This window comes from Lemur catta, chromosome 1, assembly GCF_020740605.2.
Source record: "Lemur catta isolate mLemCat1 chromosome 1, mLemCat1.pri, whole genome shotgun sequence".
Classification (NCBI taxonomy): Eukaryota; Metazoa; Chordata; class Mammalia; order Primates; family Lemuridae; genus Lemur; species Lemur catta.
Window position 1 is genome coordinate 46,447,167 of NC_059128.1, and position 21,877 is coordinate 46,469,043.

Genomic DNA, 21,877 nt, shown 5'->3' on the forward strand with positions numbered 1-21,877 from the left:
GTTAAATACAGAGCTTATATAATGCACTTTCTTTTTCTAAGCTAGAAAATAATTATTCCATTACCTCTCAGTATTCTTAATTTAAACACATATATCACATATACTTCTTTTTTTCTGAAGCATTAATATCCTGCATCACTTTAGTTTATTCTAATAAAAGCTTTGCAGGTGTAAGTTCACTAAAAAAAGCCCGACTGACTCATGGCAATGTGCAATTATCAGAACAAATAAGGCCCTGACTCATATTCTGTTTGATACGTGCCTGTTTGCTGCCTTTGATTATGCTTTACTCCCCTTAAGAATGCTGAACAAGTCTAAGGGAATGGAAATTTGCCCAATTTTAACTTGGGTTTAAAAAAAAATCTTAGAAATAGTAGCATTTGCTCTGGGATCACATTCATTTCTGGGCCTGAAATCCTCTGGGGAAGTAAATGTTAAGGAGTCATCCAGCATTCCAAGTCAAAGTGTGAGGCCTGGAAAAATCAGAGTCGATCTGAAACATCCTTGAATTCTTCTGAAGAGACTCATACACCCTATGGTAACTCATGAGTGTGTGGTTACTTCATACTGTCCTCAGAAAGCGTAGTAGGAAAGCAATTGCTGTAATAGTATTTGCAGAGGCAGAGATGTTAATCCCATTGATTCCGAGCTACCCTTTATGGCTTACCTCCACTTCCTGCAAGATTTCTGACTGACACCTGAAGCAATGTTCATTACTAACTTTTCCTTATTTACATTTTCCACAATATACACATGTTTATATCATGTCAGTATGGAATTCTTAAAACTATTACAGAGTAACTCCACTAAGTTATTACGTTCCTATATCTGTTCAATTATGATCCATTTTTCTTATCTATGAGGGAAGCAGAAAATTAGACAGATGACTAGAAAAATAAGTGTAAGAGAAGTAGAATATGACACTGATAGCAACCAGTAGTTATATTTAATTATCTGATGAGATTTCATGTTACCATGTAACCAGACCCTGTGTCCAGTACAACAAACATGAATTTTTATTTTTTCCTTTTTTTAATTAATTATCTTTTTTATTTCAGCATATTACGGGGGTACAAATGTTTAAGTTACATATATTGCCTTTGCCCCACCCAAGTCAGACTTTTAAGCATGTCCATCCCCCAGAGGGTGTGCACTGAACTCATTAAGGTGTGAATATACCCATCATCTCCTCCCCCTCCCACCTGCCCGACACCCAATGAATGTTACTTCCATATGTGCACATAAGTGTTGATCAATTAATACCAATTTGATGGTGAGTATATGTGGTGCTTGTTTTTCCATTCTTGTGATACTTCACTTAGTAGAATGGGCTCCAGCTCTATCCAGGATAATACAAGAGGTGCTAGCTCACCATTGTTTTTTGTGGTTAAATAGAACTCGAATGTATGCATATACCACATTTTATTAACCCACTCATGTATTGATGGGCACTTGAGTTGTTTCCACATCTTTGCAATATCTCTAATCAATCAAGGAAATGCAAATCAAAACTACAATGAAATAGCACTTAATGCCAATGAGATTGGCTTTTATCAAAGTGTCCTAAAACAATAAATGTTGGCTTGGATGCAGACAGATAGGAACACTCATACACTGCTGGTGGGACTGCAAACTAGTACAACCTCTGTGGTAAGTAATATGGAGATACCTCAAAGAGCTACAAGTAGAACTACCATTTGATCCAGCAATCCCATTATTGGGCATCTACCCAAAGGAAAAAAAGACATTCTATAAAAAAGACATCTGCACTTGAATGTTTATAGCAGCACAATTCACAATTGCAAAGATGTGCAAACATGCATTTTTAAAGTATTGCTTTGCTAAAAAAAAAGTTAGGAAATTTTCCCAGTTTACTAAGAAAAAATTATGAGCTAATAAACAATAAAAAGGGTAAAAGTTCTAATAGCAATTATAGGAACTAAGCCTTGAGTCCAGAGTAAAGTGGGAAACTGAGTCTGAATTTCCTACATATGACCAGGGCTCTCAAAGAATGAATGTGGTTTCAGGGTACTCAGTTCCCCACACAAACAAATGCCAATAATCTCCACAGGACAGCAGCACTAATTTCGACCCTCAGGATTCCCACAAGTTAAACTGAATGAAACATAAAGTTTTAAAAATAAAAACAACAAAAATGGGAAAATAAGCAATCCAGTGATCAAATCAACAAACAATATCATAGAGATGAAGATTCAAAATTTCAAATACTGGAAATGCAAGATATGGAATATTAATTATTACACAGTAAATGGTAAAAAAAAATAGTATTTAAAGAATGATCAGAGTATAAGAGAATATTGGAAATGAGCAGAAAACATATAAAAATGACCAAAAGTTTATAAATAAATGCTATACATTGAGATTAAAATCTCAATGAATGGGTTAATTAGTAGATTAGAAATAGTGGAAGATAGAATTACTGAACTTGGAGGTACATTTGAATATATGATCACCAATACAATACAGAGAAAAGTAGGTAAAATATATTAAGAAGAAAATAAGTTATATTAATGATTAAATGAGAAAATATAAGTCTACAAGAAATAAAGTCAGGATAGGATGAACAAAATAAATACATTCAAAGAGATAATGTCTGAGAATTTTTCAGAAATGTTAAAAGATATACAAATCTATGATTACAGATACCAAGGTGTATATTAAGTGGGATATACAAAAATACCCATATGCAGACAATTTTTAGTAAAAATGTTTTAAGGATCAAAAACAAAAGGAGAAATTTTAAAGACAGCCCTAAAGTAAAATACCCACGAAAGAATGATAGCTACACTGATAACAAATGCTTCAACAACAACAAAAAAAGGAGAATTAAGTTGAATAATATTTTCAAAATGCAGATTAAAAAAATTGTTAAGATAATTCTCAATCTCTTCAATTTTGTGAATAACAAAAAATAACAGTTCTCCATTATTTGGCATTAAACTTGGGAAACAAGAGAGTTTGCTTTTTACCTCAAATGCTAATTTTATAGGGCTATCGTTTTTTCTATGTGTCAATTCACTGGAAAGTATATTCCATGTGGCCAGGTCACTAATTTGACCACTGTTGTATTCTCAAAACGTAGGCCAGGGACTGGCATGTTAGACACTCAGTAAGTAGTTGTTGAACATAAATGACAGGAATTTTTTAATTTAAACATCGTACATCTCTCTTAATATTTCCTCAGTATAAGAGTTTACCTGTAGTATGTATTTCCTGCGCATTCCTCAGTTAAATGCACAGTGTTATGCAGTGATAGATGAACTCATCTATGGGGCCACCGGTGTTCAGTTTGCCATTATTTGACAATATCTGAAGAACAGTACAGGTTGCCTTTTCCCTTATCAATTTTCATTCTGATTATCACCTTCCAGAAGAGTGTTGGTAGGCCATGTTTTACCCTTACTTATAATAATATGCATTGTAAGCTTTGATATGCTTGGGTTTTTTTCCTATATGACTACATCATTGTGTCATGTGTTACCAATTGATAGTTGGTTCTAAATGTATCCCTCCATGTTTGTGTGTTTCTAGGTGTTTAACAATTTCTTTGGCTATGCCAATCACTTAATTTTATAGGAGAAAATATAAGAAAGCCACTCATTCTAACCTTGCTAAAAGCTTTTCATGTACTAAACTTAGGAAAAAAACAATTAAGGCATTAATAAGTAGAAATCTCCATCTGTACAGACTAATTGAATTTATTAATATCCTATAAAAATTTCTACACAGTTATATTTCTGTTTCTTAGTGAGTTTTTGTACTGTGCTTACAATGCTCCTCAATAACACAGTAGCTATAGAAAAATTCAGATATTTTTTCATGTCTCTGTACTTGACAAGTATTAGGATTGTCTATAAAATGGCCTTTTAAAATTTTGGATAATCACATTTTAAAACTTACAACATTGTGTAATATGTTTAAAGCAATAAAAATTACCCATGAAGGGGAAATGTTAAATTAGGAAACAATATTACAAATTATATGTAATTTGGATAGGCTTTATTCGGGGTAAGCACACATCTCTTGCATTTGTCCACACTGTACTATATCCAAGACGTGATTAAGAGTGGTAAATGTACCTTACCACGTTCTAATTTCAGCTAGACCAAAACATATTTGATACCTTTGGTTGTAAAACAATAGTCATAACTGAGGACTAAAAACCTTTTAAATAATCCTAAAATATCAATAAAGTTAAAGCAGACACTCTTTCTGATTGGCTGAATGAATTGTGCACAAATGAAAATTTTATATGTATGTATGGCAAACATATAATATGCAAATACAGTGCATACTATAAATGCAAATACACACAATAAGATTAAATTAAACTGTGAACCCACTAATATGTGAATCACTGAGACTTGTTTTCTACTTATTAGAAAACAAGTATTGGGTTAGTAGGGGCTAAACTGTCTTATACATGTTTTCTGCCTTCAAGGAGCAGTTATTAATTTCAGAGGGCAAAGAGGTAGTAGAGAATTGAAAAGGGTCCAATTCAGTGTTCATAACTGCAGTGCCCTACCCCAAACAACGATTATTCATCCCGGCTTTGTTGAACAGAGCTATGGGAAAATAATATGCTTTAGCCAATGAAATATGAGCACAAGTAATGTGTGTCACTTCTTATCAGAAGTTTTAAGAACCAAAATGCAGTTTTCTATTATTCTGTTTCCCTCTGCCTACAGAACTGTATATTCTCCAGCCCCAGGCTATTCTATCATCCTGGACAATGTGTCGCAGACAAATAGCGTGGGAAAGACCCATAGTTTTGGTTTTGAAAGCGACTGAGATTTTAGGACTCTTTGTTACTACAGTATAAACAAGACTATCATGACTAATACAGTTAATGTGAAATACATAAATAAACAGCAGAAATATTTCATGTCCTTATTATTTTAAAATTTCAAAAGAAACATGTTTACGGCAATAAATTTAACAACACAGATAGGCCTATGTCCTATTTACCCGAAGGTAAATGTGATGGATTTCTATTCTTTATCCTAAATTTACTCAAAATTAAAAACTTACAATGATTCAGAATGCCCATTTACAAAACATACTATATTTATAAAAATATATGCACAAATATATGGTATTATTTATTCAAAATTACATTATATTCTTTCTATTGACCTGCAATATTTCCCTATTCATATGTCTTAAGGGATGTGTATGATTCTCCACATGAGATTGTTCACCTGTTATATAGGTCTTAATGTTGAGTCTTCCCATCAAGTAAAAGCCATTTTCTATAGAATGTAGCTGTAAATTCATTTTTCTCTGGGAAATCATATACACATCACAATGATAAATATTTAAAAATTCGTGTTTATTTTGTCAAAGATTAGATGGCTATATGAGGATGGTTTTATATTTGGATTTTCTGTTCTGTTCCACTGGTCTGTGTCCTTGCCCTTGCGCCAATACCAGGCAGTTTTAAGAACCACAGCCTTGTAGTATAGTTTGAAGTCTGGCGAATCAATACCTCCCATTTTGTTTTTATTGCTTAAAATTGCTTTTGCTATACGGGGTCTTCTCTGATTCCATACAAAGTGTATAATTATTTTTTCTAAATCTGTGAAAAATGATGTTGGTAATTTAATAGGAATTGCATTGAATCTGTAGATTACTTTGGGTAGTATAGACATTTTAACAATGTTGATTCTTCCAATCCACGAGCATGGTATGGTTTTCCACCTATTTACGTGTTCTGCAATTTCCTTCCTTAGAGTTTCATAGTTCTCTCTATAGAGGTCCTTTACGTCTTTAGTTAAATATATTCCTAGATATTTTATTTTCTTTGTTGCTATTTTGAAGGGTATTGAGTCCTTAATTTGGTTCTCCGATTGAATGTTATTGGCATATATGAATGCCTCTGATTTGTGTGTATTGATTTTGTAACCTGAGACTTTACTGAATTCATTAATTAATTCCAGGAGTCTCTTGGTTGAGTCCTTGCGGTTTTCCAGATACAACATCATATCATCAGCGAAGAGTGAGAGTTTGATCTCTTCTTTCCCTGTTTGGACACCCTTGATTCTGCTCTCTTGCCTGATAGCTCTCGCAAGGACTTCCAATACTATGTTGAAAAGTAATGGGGACAGTGGGCAGCCTTGTCTGGTTCCAGTTCTGAGTGGGAATGCTTTCAATTTTTCCCCATTCAGTATGATGTTGGCTGTGGGTTTGTCTTATATGGCTTGTATCATTTTTAGGTAGGTCCCGTTTATGCCTATTTTGTTAAGCGTTCTTATCATAAAAGGGTGTTGAATTTTGTCAAATGCTTTTTCTGCATCTATTGAGAGGATCATATGGTCTTTATTTTTGCTTCTATTTATGTGGTGAATTACATTTATAGATTTTCGTATGTTGAACGACTCCTGCATCTCTGGGATGAAGCCTACTTGGTCATGATGAATTATTTTTTTAATAAGCACTTGGATACAATTTGCTAGGATTTTATTGAGAATTTTTGCGTCTATGTTCATGAGAGAAATTGGTATGTAGTTTTCTTTTTTTGTTGCGTCCTTTCCTGGTTTTGGTATCAATGTTATATTGGCTTGGTAAAATATGTTGGGGAGAATTCCATCCTTCTCGATATTGGAGAATAGTTTATGTAGGATGGGCACCAGTTCATCTTTGTATGTGTGGTAAAATTCGGGTGTGAACCCATCTGGACCAGGGCTTTTCTTTTTGGGAAGGTTTTTTATTGCTGTTCCAATTTCAGTTCTTGATATTGGTCTATTCAGGAATTCTGTTTCTTCCTGATTGAGCTTGGGAAGGCTGTGTGTTTCTAAAAATTTGTCCATTTCCTCCTCATTTTCCAATTTGTGTGCATAAAGATTTTTGTAAAATTCATAGATGATGTCATGTATCTCTGTGGCATCGGTCACGATTCCTCCTTTCATGTTCCCGATGGAAGTTATTAGAGATTTTTCTTTTCTGCTCTTGGTTAGTCTAGCCAGTGGTGTGTCTATTTTATTTATCTTTTCAAAGAATCAACTTTTTGTTTTATTAATTTCCTTATAGTATTTTTGTTGTCCTTTTCATTTAATTCTGATTTGATCTTACTAATTTCTCGCCTTCTGCTGGGTTTGGGGTCAGTCTGTTCTTCTTTCTCCGGCTCTTTGAGTCTATTCATTAAGTTGTCTATTTGTAAGATTTCTGTCTTGTTGAAATAGGCATTTATGGAAATGAATTTTCCTCTCAGGACTGCTTTAGCTGCGCCCCATAGATTTTGATAAGTTGTGTCTCCTTTGTCATTTAATTCAAAGAATGTTTTGATTTCTGACTTGATTTCTTCCTTTACAAAACAGTTGTTCAAGAGAAGGTTGTTTAGCTTCCATGACCTTGAAACATACTCTGGGGACAAGAATCCCTATTCAATAAATGGTGCTGGGAAAACTGGATAGCCACATGTAGAAGACTGAAACAGGACCCACAGATTTCACCTCTCACAAAAATCAAATCACAATGGATAACAGATTTAAACCTTAAATGGGAAACGATTAGAATTCTAGAAGAAAACGTAGGAAAGACTCTTACAGACATTGGTCTAGGCAAAGAATTTATGAAGAAAACCCCTAAGGCAATCACAGCAACAACAAAAATAAACGAATGGGACCTGATTAAATTAAAAAGCTTCTGCACAGCCAAAGAAACAGTCATGAAAATAAACAGACAGCCTACAGAGTGGGAAAAAATTTTCGCATACTACACATCAGATAAAAGACTGATAACAAGAATCTATTGAGAACTCAGGAAAATCAGCAAGAAAAAATCAAACAATCCTATCAAAAAGTGGGCAAATGACATGAATAGAAATTTTTTAAAAGAAGATATAATAATGGCTAACAAACATATGAAAAAATGCTCAACATCCCTAATCATCAGGGAAATGCAAATCAAAACCACAATGAGATACCACTTAACTCCAGTGAGAATGGCCTTTATCAAAAAATCCCAAAACAACACATATTGGCGTGGATGCGGAGAGACAGGAACACTCATACACTGCTGGTGGGACTGCAAACTAGTGTAACCCCTGTGGAAAGCATTATGGAGATACCTTAAACAGATTCAAGTAGACCTACCTTTTGATCCAGCAATCCCTTTATTGGGCATATACCCAGAAGAACAAAAGTCATTCTATAACAAAGACACCTGTACCCGAATGTTTATAGCAGCAGAATTCACAATTGCAAAGATGTGGAAACAACCCAAGTGCCCATTAATCTACGAATGGATTAGTAAACTGTGGTATATGTATCCCATGGAGTATTACTCAGCTATAAGAAATAACGATGATACGACATCTCTTTGGTTCTCCCGGAGAGAGTTGGAACCCATTATATTAAGTGAAGTATCCAAAGAATGGAAAAACAAGCATCACACGTACTCACCAGAAAATTGGTTTCCCTGATCATCACCTAAATGCACATCGGGGAAGGATACCAATTGGATATCAGACTGAGATGGGGGGTGGAGGGAGGGGATGGGTGTATGCCTACATGATGAGTGCATTGCACACCGTCTGGGGAATGATCATGCTTGAAGGTGCTGACTCGGGGAGGTGGGGAGGGAGAGGATGGAGGTATGACTACATGGTGAATGCCAGGCGCACTGTCTGGAGAATGGACACGCCTGAGGCTCTGACTCAGGGGGATCGGCGGGACACGGACAATGTATATAACCTGAGCTTTTGTACCCCCATGAAGAGCTGAAATTAAAAAAAATAAAAAATAAAAAGAAATAAAAAAAATTCATGTTTAAATATATTAAAACAGAGGCAGACTTTCCAGTGAAATTGCACGTATTTTACAACCTCTTAGCATCAGAATGTCATTATCTATTTAATAAAATGATGGGGATAGTTTTCTCATGATCCTTAAGTGACATTTCTTTGGGAATTTTAACTTGATTCTTTTTGTAAAATAATGACTAAGACCTGAAGAGAATATGATGTTTGTGCACTTTCCTAACATTGTTTAGCAAAATGTATACAAAAGTATTATATTAAAATTTGAAATAGTTGCATTTTAAGAGAAGAATAGAGGACAAAGAAGGAAACACAAGGCAATTTTTATACTGACTGTAAATTACACCTTTTATGTAGCAAACATTTCAATAGAGACCTTCAAGAAAAGTCCACCAGAAACGAATGTAAAAATGAGTAAAAACATATGGATTAAAAATAGCTTCTATTCATCTACCTTAGAGAAAGTGAGAATTTTGAATGAATAGCACTGAGATTAAGAAATTGAGTCAAAGACCGGAAACTGCATTACAAAATGACTGGCATTGTGGAGGACAGAAGATAGGGGAAATAAAGATGAGATTCTAAATGCACATGAAGAAAATATTTTAAAAATATGATATATATAAGAATGTTCCGGGTTGTTTTCAACTGGAATATACAAAAGCCCACAATTAATAAAAGAATGATACTTATTTATAAGTCAGTCTTTGAGTCTTTCAGGAAATAAACTCTCATCTGAAAGAGAAGGAAGCCTTATTAATTAGAGGATGAATATTCATGCAAAGTTCCTTAATTCCTATTAATTTTGTTTTGAAGCAAAATCAATTATCCATTTTAGCAGTAATATAATTCCTGCAGGGATAGAGATGTATTTCTTCTTTTATCTCAGGGATGCTGCTAATCATTTGTATAAACTCAAAATTAATGTCCGTAGGGGAGATAACAACTAACTGCATTTTTACTTGCTTCTCAGCAAATATTGAAATAAATTTTGTGAAATCTTATAGAATTACTCTGAATGATAAAAATTTGGGGTAATAAATAATTTCAAATGACGTGACTATACACATGTAAATTAGTTAATATACTACTTATCACATAATAGATACTAAATAAGCAGTATTTCTTTTTATAGCTAACTTGCCAAATATTTTAATGTCATGCACAAGTATAAATAAGAAAGAATACTTCAAAGGGAAGAGCAAGCAACTCTTCCTGTAATATTCAAATCAGAAGTTTGCTTTTCACAACTTGTAATAGACTCATTAGTTTAAAATGCTGCCCATCAACAATCCTAAGCGAATATCTTTGACTGTGAAATAATGTGGTTTTTGGTATTTTTGAGGAACTCACCCAGTGTAGATGCTGGCATTCTGAGGTAGCCAAGATTCCACCCATAGCATAAAAGTTTAGTAGTGCCTAATATGTGAATATAGCAGAGTACAACAGGGCTGAAGACACTGAAGTTGGAGACACTAAAGGTGTGATATAGGTGAAAAAATCAAAGCATCTGCTGGTTCTTAAAAACCTTACTGATTTAATACCTAGACAAATCAAATGAGCATCTCAATGAGAAAGCTAGAGTCAAATTGATTCATTCTACAGCAATAGAAAGACACGTTATTTCTAGTTGCATCTTTTCACTGCAAAATTTTGGGTTCTCTTCTATCTATGCTGTTTGATGTTAGAATTGGTAAAGGACGCTATTCCTTTAGGTCTTCCTTGAGGCAGTCAAGTCTGCCCTTCTTGAAGAAGTTAGTGGTGCGGCTTTCTTAGAACTATCAGATGGTCATCATAAATATTCCTCCTCTAAGTTACAAGTTCTGAGACTGAAGTGGATTTAAACACTGAATTCTAAATGCACTCTGTATAGAAATAAGCAAAATGTGTAAAAGAAATTATGTCTCATATGCCTAAAATCTGACTCAATTTTTTCAAGTTTTGCCAAATATGCTCTACATTTTTTTTCTCTGGTGCATTTTTTTTCATTCCTTTTCCTGGATACTCCTTTTCCAGGGTAAACATTATTAAAACCCCACTTATCTTTCAAGACTGTCTTATCCTGATTTTACTAATTCATTGATCTCATTTTTATTTTGTACTTTTGTCCTAATTCTACTATTTTTTTCATTCTGATTAGATATTTTGGATTCTGTGTACATCAACTGACTCTAAAGTCTTTCATGCAAAGGCTATATCTTATTAACTGTTATATTTTTATTACATAATTCTTTAGTGTTTGAAAATCACATGACCATTGAGTAGCCCCTCAGCAAGTATTTTCCTGGGAAAAGAAAAAAATACTTACTTTTTATGGAACAAATGTTTCTGATTAATTTTGAATAGCTTTTGTCTTAGGTATTTAGCTGTTTGATTATTAGCCAGACTTAAATACCTCTTTTGCTGCCTTAAAATCTGACCTCTGGTCTTTGTGGTCTGATATTAAACTAACTTCTCAGATTCCAACCTGACCTTGACTAACACCTGAACCAGCTGTCTACACAGCTTGTGTCTGGCCTGCCTTTGATCAACCTCCATGCCAGCTACTTACTTGTCATACCTCACAATATCTTCTTCCTACATCTGTCAAATCTCCTGGCTGTGCCAAGAATTTGCACCACGATTCTTTAACCAGTTTCCAAAATTTTTGATGTTACAACTTCAGATATTAATCCACTTTTCCTTTGATTGAATTGCCACAGCTACTTTAATATTCTCAATAGTTTACATTTTCTAATTGTGAACAGAATTTCCAGTCATTTCTTTTTGTTCCTAAAAGAGCTGATATAGTGACAACTTTTTTATGGTTCAACTAGTCAACTTAATAAAATAAGAGAGAAAAGAGAACAGAGATTTTATGATATTTAGGAACTAGTATATTTCACTTAACATTTTATATTTTCCAAATCATTAATCTGATCTAAAATTAGGTCCCTGATTCTTCCCTCCTGCCCTGTATAGCTTTAAATATGCAATCATATTCTGCCAAATATATACCAGTTGCTCCATTTGAGTTTATTGAGTTAACTGAATTGATTTGTCTTTTTGTACAACTATATAAAGTGGTGATTAAGAGTTCATATTCTGCTTGTAAAGTATTTGGTTTGACCACTTACTAGCTATATGGCCATAAGAAATCTATTTAAACTCTCTGTTTTCATGGTTTTCCATTTTCTTTTTGGAAAGCTTCATGGTACTTCAAATGCCTTCTATAGTTTCCCAAAATAATAATGATGACTTTGCAATAATATCTGTCAACTTCTTAAGTATCCAAAAATTCATTTATCATGCTTTGTTGATTTGAAAATATTTACCTTTACAAAGATTCTAAAGTGGGTAGGGAAGAATAGAACTCAACTCCTCATTTTTCCATTCCAGGTATTATATGCTCATTACTTATTTTTAACTGTAGACCACGAATTGTACTATGAATAGGCAGCTTTTTTCCTATGTTTGTCTTTTGTGGTAATGACACATTCATTCAGAAAAAAAAGATACAAATTATACCAAATTAATATATTACCTTTCAAGATGTTATACAATGCTAAACGGAAAAACTGAATAATAAAAGTAATTATTATTAGCATCTCTGAGCAAAAGGAAATGAGAAATAACAAAGACATTGAATCTAAGAGTTTTGGTCACCCTTCTACTGTTTTCTGAGATTTCTGATATACATTTGGGCAGAGGATTCCTGAGGCAAAAATCTCTTCAGAACATTAGCAAGGACTTTGACTACAAAGTCCAATGAATGGTTCTGATGAGTTAATCTGGAAAACATGTAAATATCACTAACTCAGACTGTGGCCTAGATCTAAAACACTTTCTTTAATCACTTAAGATCTTTACTGCCATAATATTAATATCAATTGTCACCTTCTAATAAGTATGGTAATATGCCACGTGATGTTTCAGTCAATGACAGACCACTTGTGTGATGGTGGTCACAGATTATAACAGCTGAAAAATTCCTGTGGCCTAGTGATGTCCTAGCCCTCCTACCACTGTAGCACAATACATTACTCACATGTTTGTGGTGATGCTGTTGTAAACAAATCTACTGTGCTGCCAGACATATAGCACATACAATTATGTACAATACATATTTGATAATGATAATAAAAGACTATGTTACTGATTTATGTATTTACTATACTATATTTTTCTTTATTTTAACGTGTACTACTTCTACTTCTTAAAAAGAAAAGTTAACTATAAAACAACCCCAGGCGAGTCCCGCAAGAGGTATTCCAGAAGAAGGCATTATTATTACAGCAGATGACAGTTCCATGCATGTTATTGCCCCTGAAGACTTTCCAGTGGGACAAGATGTGGTGGTAGAAAAGAGTAATAGGAATGATCCTGACCCCATGTAGACCTAGGCTGAGTGTGTTTGTTTCTCAGTGTTTAACAAAAAAGTTTAAAAAGTAAAAAAATAAAATAAAAATAGAAAAAGCTTACAGAATAAGGATATAAAGAAAGAAAATATTTTGTACAGTTGTACAGTGTATTTGTGTTTTAAGCTAAGTGTTATTACAAGAGTAAAACAGTTAAAAAAACAAAAAGTTTACAAAGTAAAAAAGTTACAGTAGTGCTTGTTTTTCCATCCTTGTGATACCTCACTTCGAAGGATGGACTCAAGCTCTATCCAGAATAATATAAGAAGTATATAACCAATCACCACTGGTTTTTGTGGCTGAGTAGTATTCCATGGTGTACATATACCACATTTTATTAATGCACTCATTGATGGGCGCTTGGGTTGTCTCCACATCTTTGCAATTGTGAATTGTGCTGCCGTAAACATTTGAGTGCAGATGGGGTGGGGCGTGGTAAATTCACAACTAGTGGAGGCTGAGCGCTTTGTAAGGGGGAAGGGTATGCTTGCAGCCCTGGCTTGGGTAAGGCAAATACATTACATGTAACCAAAATGTTCGTACCTCCATACTATCCTAAAATAACATTTAAAAAAAGAAAATAATTTACAGTAAGCTAAGCTTATTTTATTATTGAAGAAGAAAGAAAAATATTTTTTATAAATTTAGTGTAGCCTAAGTGTACAATGTTGATAAATTCTGCAGTAGTGTATAGTAATGTCCTAGGCCCTCATATTCACTCATCACTCACTAACTGACTCAGAGCAACTTCCATTCCTGCAAGCTCCATTCATGGTTAGTGCCCTATACAGGTGTAGCCTTTTTATCTTTTATACCATATTTTTACTGTACCATTTCTATGTTTAGATATACAAATACTTACCATGGTGATGCAATTGCCCTGCAGTATTCAGTACAGGAACATGCTGTACAAGTTTATACGTTAGGAGCAGTAGGCTATGTACCATGTAACCTGAGTGTATAGTAGGCTATGCCACCTAGGTTTGTGTAAGTACACTCTACTATGTTTGCACAATGACAAAATCACCTAAAAATGCTTTTCTCAGTATGCATCCCCATCATTAAGCAATGCATGACTAAGGTTTATCTCTTTAAATCATCCTTTTTCTCTCATAGATTTTATTTTTAATTATGATAAAGGAAACAAACAGAAACATAGATTTTTTTTCTGAACTCATTAATTCCTTGGAGCAAATGAACTGCATATATTAAAGTTTAAATAAATTTAAGTAGGATATGATCTATTTTCCATGTTTTAAAAACAACTAGACTATGAATAATAAAACCATAGAATGGAAAATTTATTTGTATTGGAAGCAAATTTTTAGCAATATTTGTACTAATTGTGATGGATTTTAAAAGTTGATGTAGTATCTTGAGAGGCAATGAAATTCATATTATATAGTTAGAAATGTTATATAGATAGGAAAGATGTGTCTTTATTTAGGCTTCATAGCCCATAAGTCTAAGTGGTAGAGGAAAACATAAGAAAGAGAAAATGTTAAAAAAAAGTTAAGGAACAAGAGAGCACCAATATCAAGTTTATAGAGACAAAGTCCATCAAAAATTTATTTTTGTGTTGCCTCTGACTTGACTTATGGGCTCACTCTCCTAGAAATCAGCAAGCATATGGAGAATCCTGCAGCCAACCTCAGATACCTCAGCATGCAAAATGATGCAGAGATATTGAAGCAAGTCCAGAGAAGACCAATTTAAATGATTAAAGAGACAGATATGTACTCATGAAGAAAGATAAAAAAGAGTGTGGTCTGGCCACAAGTCAGAAGGTAGGAACAAAAATATTGAATTCTAGAACTAAAAGAACTTTCAGTTCTCTTATCCAATCCCACCATTTGACAGAGAAGGAGGCAGCCTCACCAAAGTTAACTGACTTCCCCAATGTCAATTAGCCAATTAAGGGTAAAAATAAATTCTTAAAGATACATATATTTTGCCTCTTAAGCATATATTTTATCATGTATGTGTATATGTCTATATATACACATATATTCATATTTATGTTTATAACTTTCAATAGTATTAACAAAAATGTTACTATTAATAAGAAACTAGTAACTGAATAAGAATGATGACAAAAACTAAAGTTATCCGTATTCAGATTGCTTTCTAATTCTTGTTTAGTCATTTATCCTTATTACAATGCCCCAAATCTAGTTTTCAAAATTCCTTTTTATCTTTGCCTTATAGAAGATTGTCCTTGGTGTATGTAAGTTTGCTGATGAATGAAGTTGATCTAATTAGATTTCTCTAAGCTTTCTAAGCCTGAGGGATGATATACTTTAAGAAGTGTGGACAATTCTCAGCCATTTTGTTTTCCTCCCATATTGCTTCTTGACATTATCTCTTTTCTTCTCTTCTTGGGTTCCAATTATTCACAGGTTAGATTGGTTTTTTAACTGTGTCCTACACCTCCCTAACACTGTTTTTATTTTACTTTTTTTGCTATAGTTTAAATATTGCCATTGTCTTATCTTTGGGTTTACTATACCTATCTTCTGTTAGCTGTAGTCTATTTTTAAACGCATTCAATTTGTTGTTACTTTATATATTTTTGAAGTTCTACAGTAGACAATGATATATTTAATAGATTCTGATTCTTGAAATTCTCAGTATTTTTCATTTTTCTCTCATTCCCATGAGTATATTAATTTTTATTATTTTAAACTTTTGTCTACTCTCTGCAATATGTAGATTATCTTTCTCTCTAATGCTGTCAACTCTTAAATGTATCACATTGTCCTGCTTCTTCACATATACAGTAATTTCTTAAAATTCAATGCTGATATTGTATATGATATCTTATTGGGGGTTCATGACGCCCCCGATATAACCATTCTCCAGGCAGTGTGTGCTGCAAGAGATGGGAGAGACAAAGACATGGGTACAAAAAGTAAGCTGAAAGGGTGCAGGGAAGATCAGGGGACCACCAGCATTCCCATGAGCCAGGTGGCACTGACTGAAATCTAGCACCCGTTTTTATTCTCTTTTTCATGCTATATATTACAGTGATTTCACGTGAAAAGCTCATGGGTTACAATGTGTAGAAGTTTCAAGTCTCCCCTAATAGTCACAAGATATCTTAGCTAATTACTCTTTTATCTATAGAAGCAGGAACACATAGCTCATTACTAAGCACGACTGTGCCTTAAGGTATATATAGATAGCATCTCTGAACTCAGCAGCTGTGGCCCATTCAATTGAGGAACAAAGAGATTAGTACTTCTTATTGGGAGATTAGCTCCCTGTTAACTGAAGCTTCTACTGAGAAAGGGGAAGGAAGGAGCTCAACCTGGTGATTTTAAGAATTGGAGCCTGGGTCCCTTCTCCCGGGCTGACATTTTGCAATCTTCCTCTGCAGCTGTGGGTGGCTTTCATGTGAAGCTGCTTGGTGGCTTTTTAGGCATGAAGCCCCTCAGGCTTTAAGGTGGGAGTCTGCTTTGCTGTACTCCCAGATCGTTGAAATGTCCCCCAACTAGTTAGTTAACTTCTCTTATCTACGGCTCCTGCTCAGGCAGCATTCCTTCACCTCCTTTCCTCCCAAGGCCTCAGAAATGGGGTCCCGAAGTCCCGGTGGTCTTATTCCCATCAATATCTTTTCAAGCCTCTCAATTATGTTGTCTTCCTGTACCCAGTGTTGTTCTGGAAGGTAGTAAATTATCTTTATATCACTTTATGATCTTTTGGATCATGAGGAGACATATTTTCAGGCTTAATTCAAATGGATCTAATTTAGTTCTAACTAAATAGCATGTGGTCCATTCTTATAAAGCTTGGTCTTCCTGAAATATCCACTAAAATCTAGAATAATTACCAAACATCTAACTGAGTGAGAACTTTAATGCTGTGCAGCATCTAAAACTTCTATTTTACTCTTGTTCATCCAGCAGTTGTTATTGCCTTGCATATACACAGCTTAGGAATTTTTAAAGAGCCAAGGAATATTGTAACATAATTTTTGTGCTACTTCTCTGTAATGATTCTCTCTAGTACCCTGTCCCTCAAATTCCAATTGCTTTAATAGTCTTGAACTCTAATCTTTGTTTCCACTACCCAGCAAGATTGCCATTCTTTGCTTAGGCTTCAGTTTTCAGCATTAGTGTGCTGGAAATATGCTCTAAATAAGAAACCCCTTGGTGAATATAGAGTCTATGCCTGAAAACAGGGTTTTATATATTTTGTTCAGATCATGACTATTTAATGCAGGAGACTTAAGTATAATATCAGCAATACTGTCATGGCCAAGACTTCTAAATATTTAAAATAAAATGTTTTGAAATTCTTTATTCCCTTAATACTATATTAAGAATGCTTGAGCATATTATTTTATAAAGTATATCTTAAAAAGTAATATCTCCTTAATAATAAAAGTACCAACCTTGGTACTTCATCTGACATTTTCTATTTGACAAGTGATTCCTAACTTTAGCTGCATTTTAGGATCATCTGATTAGCTTTTAAAAACTGGATGACTAGATAATATCCTAGACTAATTAAAATCTATTTTATGGGGTAGGATCTAAACATAATTAATTTTTAAAAGTCTCCAGATAATTTTAATATTTACACAATATTGAGATCCACTCATAGATAAAACACAGGGATTAGTTTAGAAAATTCACAAAATAATCTTTGAAATACTGCTTTATACTTTTTAAGGGGAAAACAGACATGTAAGTGTAAATAATACTTTGCTTACTGACTAGAATAAAGCAAACAATTCTTTTTTGTGTGTCCTTGGTTGGAAAATACTCTATCAAAGGGCGTGGGTATTGAGGGAGCAACATGAGAGCATGATCCAACAGTTTTCATTTTCTGAGCACACATGAAAGAGGAGTAAAAGAATAATAAAACAGTGTAGCAAAGGAGTCAAAGTGCAAATAGGTGATGGATATATGAAGTGTCAAACACAAATTGGGTTTGGAGTTACCTGTGGGGGAAAAGGTGGGCATATGATAATATGAAACAATATTCTTCCTTATTGGTGAGGATTTTGTAAAAGATAAAGAATAATAACTACTAAATATTTGATATCAAAACTAATATATTCTCTGTATGGATATGCTTTATCAACTTACTCCTAATTTATAACTGAATTTAAACCATCTGTAAATTAAAAGTATAAGCTGCATCCCAGAAAGGGGCATCCTTTTACAACAATGACATTATTACAATGTTGGTTCATTCCAACACAATGGCTAACCTATTCCATGATTAGTATCCAAAACATCTCTAACAAATGTATAAGGAACTTTTCACATATATGTGTGTGTGTATGTATAATTTATTGCAGCTCTTGCTAAAATAAAATGACCAATACAAGTATATTTTGATACATAGTCAATGGAAAGTAGTCATGTTCAATTTGATTCAATACATCTTCCAGCTGGCACAGTAATTCACTTGCAAAATCTCCAACTCAGGAAAGACCTAGGCATTCACTACACTCCCTAAAGGACTTTAAGCTTAAAGATCATTGAATAAAAACATAGATTACAGGAAGCTATGTATAGTCATTTGTTCTGCCTTGAGAGATATGAGTAATCTTGCCATGATAAATAATACAAATATGTACACTGTGAATTATTAGGAACTTTTTTCTGCAACCACATTAATACTCAATGTAGAGCCATGGGAATCTGCCAGAAAATCTAGAATAATTAGGGGAAAGACCAAGAAAAATAGAAAAAAGTTTTTTTGAGTTTTAGGACTCTTTAGAAAATCATGCTGATCCATGATATGAAAAAAATTACGTAAGTATCTTCACTAAGTTTGATGTGTCAAGGTTGAAATCTTTAATTTTCACTCATTTTTCAGGTTAAAATAGCCTTCTAAATCAGAATAAAAAAGATGTATATATATATTTTAATACATATTTTGAATAAAGGACTAAATATGTACTTTATGCTATTCTAGACTTTGGAATAAAAGCCAAAATCTGTGCCCTTTACTTATCCATTTCCTTCAACTCCATAACCAAATCCAATGTAGTCCTTCATTTGCAGCATGCAAAATATATTCATGGTACACTTGCTATCATTCAGCCACTGGTCTGGTACAGAGATTAAAATGTAAACGTCTCTTCTCAGGATTCTTACTCTCTGACATGGAGAACAGATAAAATATCAATGCCAATAGCAAAATAAACACTCTGTTATAAATATTCATAAATTGCTATGGGAGCAAATAATAGGGAAAAACTTGAAGGTTGAGGAAGTTTAGAAATTCTGAAATATAGTACTGGAGTTGAAATAAACATAAAAAGTAGACAAGCAGAAACGTTTGTGACCTGTTAAAAGAAAAAAAGAATCATGTATAATCCAAACATGTGAGCTTGAGATATATGAACCATTCAAAGAATTGTAAACGTTATATTAAATTAGGGTTGAGGAGCCTCTTAAGAAGTAATAAAACCTTAGCTGGAGATATAAACAAGGTTCAAATCTTGAAGAGGCTTATGTACTATATTTGGGGATTTCATATGCATACTATATATAATCGGGAGTAACTGAAGCATTTTAAATCGATGTATTTAGATCATAGAATTTGTGTTTAAACATGTTTATCACAACCAATTCTGGCTTCAACCCTGACATTTAAAAAGCTTGGAAGTCATCACCTCCATTCTTACAACAACAAAATGCTGAACAAACCAAATATCAGTGACTTTCTTGTACATATCAGAGAATTGAGATTGCAGTGCAAATTGTCACCCTAAAAACTGGAAAAGACAGGAGAATACAGAAAATTGCAATTGGAATGTTTACCTGGAGCAGGAGCCACTGGAGAGTCACATCTGAACACTTACATGGTCATTTTGAGACTGTCTACAGGTTGAGCTTGTATTAGTGTGAGTGTGAGAAACTCCCACATGCCGCAATTTTAAGTGGCTCCAAAACTTACATGGATTTTATCTCTAGGAATTCCACCAAAATTTCACATAGATGAGCCAAGAAAAATTCTCTCGTGGGTTTGGGAGGATGGAGGGGAAAATAAAGAATTTTGAAATATTCCAGAGCTTTCTTGATGATAAAGGCCTACTCTCAAAGAGAAAAGACTTTCCCAGGATTGTGTGTCTCCTAGGAGGTAGGGAAATATCTAATCTCCAGCCTCACTTAGGTTTCCTGTCCCACATAAGGGGGTCAGGAGCTATAAAACACCTGAGAAGTCACAGACCATAACATATACCCTCTGAAAGACTAGGATTTGATCAGATTTTAGAATGCTTCCCCTCCCTCACAAATTACCATTATCAAAATGAAAGAACAGTCATCGCTATTGATCCCAGGGCCATTGAAAAGATATTAAAAGAATATTATGAACAACTCTACCCTCACAAATTCAATAACTTACATGAAATGGAACAATTCCTTGAAATACATATCTCTATTGAAGTCATACAGATGATGAATTAGAGTTTTGTGGCTGAACCAGAACAAAGAAATTTGGACATTATTGCTTAATTTGGGCAAGAAATTAGGAGAAACCGATAAAGCATTTGCTGAAGGATAAGTAAAATTAACAAGAGAAAAGGTTGAAGAAGTTTTGAACTTGAAACTGCAAGGCCACTATATAGGAGCAAATCACATTTCTATTTTAATGATCAATCTGTTTGATTCTATCTATGCCAAGATCTATTCCAATGATCTTGTACTTCAGTCTTTCTCATCCACTCACTCCCTTGATCATGCCGTTGACTCCATAATCTCAATTTCAAGCAAACTTTTCTCTGACTATACATTACTATCTTCTTAGCTCATTTCCTTTGTACTCTGACTTTTACAATTATTGGACTTCCAAATCTACACTAACATCTCTAGGGGAAAACTTTTAGCAACACTCATTCCAAAGTTTTAATGCCCATTCTTTTGTCATTCTTGCAGTCAACATCTTTCCCCTTAATGCCTATCCAAAATTACTGCTAGCATTCATAAGGAGTTCCATTTCTACCAAGAGACATCTGTGTGTTATTCTTGTTGCTCTACTCATTCCATATGGAAGTGGAAAGATTCTATAAACTATGTATACTGTATGTCTTAGTTCAGTGCAAATACACTAATCCCTCATGGTTTTGACTTGTTAGTAACTAAGTGGTATATCAAAAAGAAATTCATCCCATCTATTCCCTACAAGCAAAAATTAAGAGAAGCTGGTCAATATTATTAAAATTAATTCTCATAAATTGTATCCCTAATTAATAAGAGCTAAAGTTAAAAGTAAAGACTTTATTCCATAAAACCATTTTCAGCTCAAAATTAGGAGTTAGCCTTTTAAAAAGATACTTTTATTAAATTAAAAAAACATAGTTCAATACTAATTTCAAGTTGATATTCAAACCCTTTGAAGGTAATGAATTTCAGAAAGGAATGTTTTTAAATAGGAAATGCAATTATACTGTCACATATCAAATGTGATTTGAAAAAAAAAAACACTGAGATGAAGTGGCCTACCAAATTGTAATTCAGAACTAATTATTCTATTTTCTCTGCTATTTCCCTTGTATATCTCTCATTCTCCATCCTGCTCTCGCTAAGAAAGAATTCGAATATAAATGTTTTTCTACACTCTATCTCCTTGGGTAAAGGAAAAATTATCTATTACAAATTTGATGAGAGCAGATAAAAGGAACTTAAGAAAGATATTGAAAAATTGACCTGCTGTGAATGAATATTTTGAAGATTCT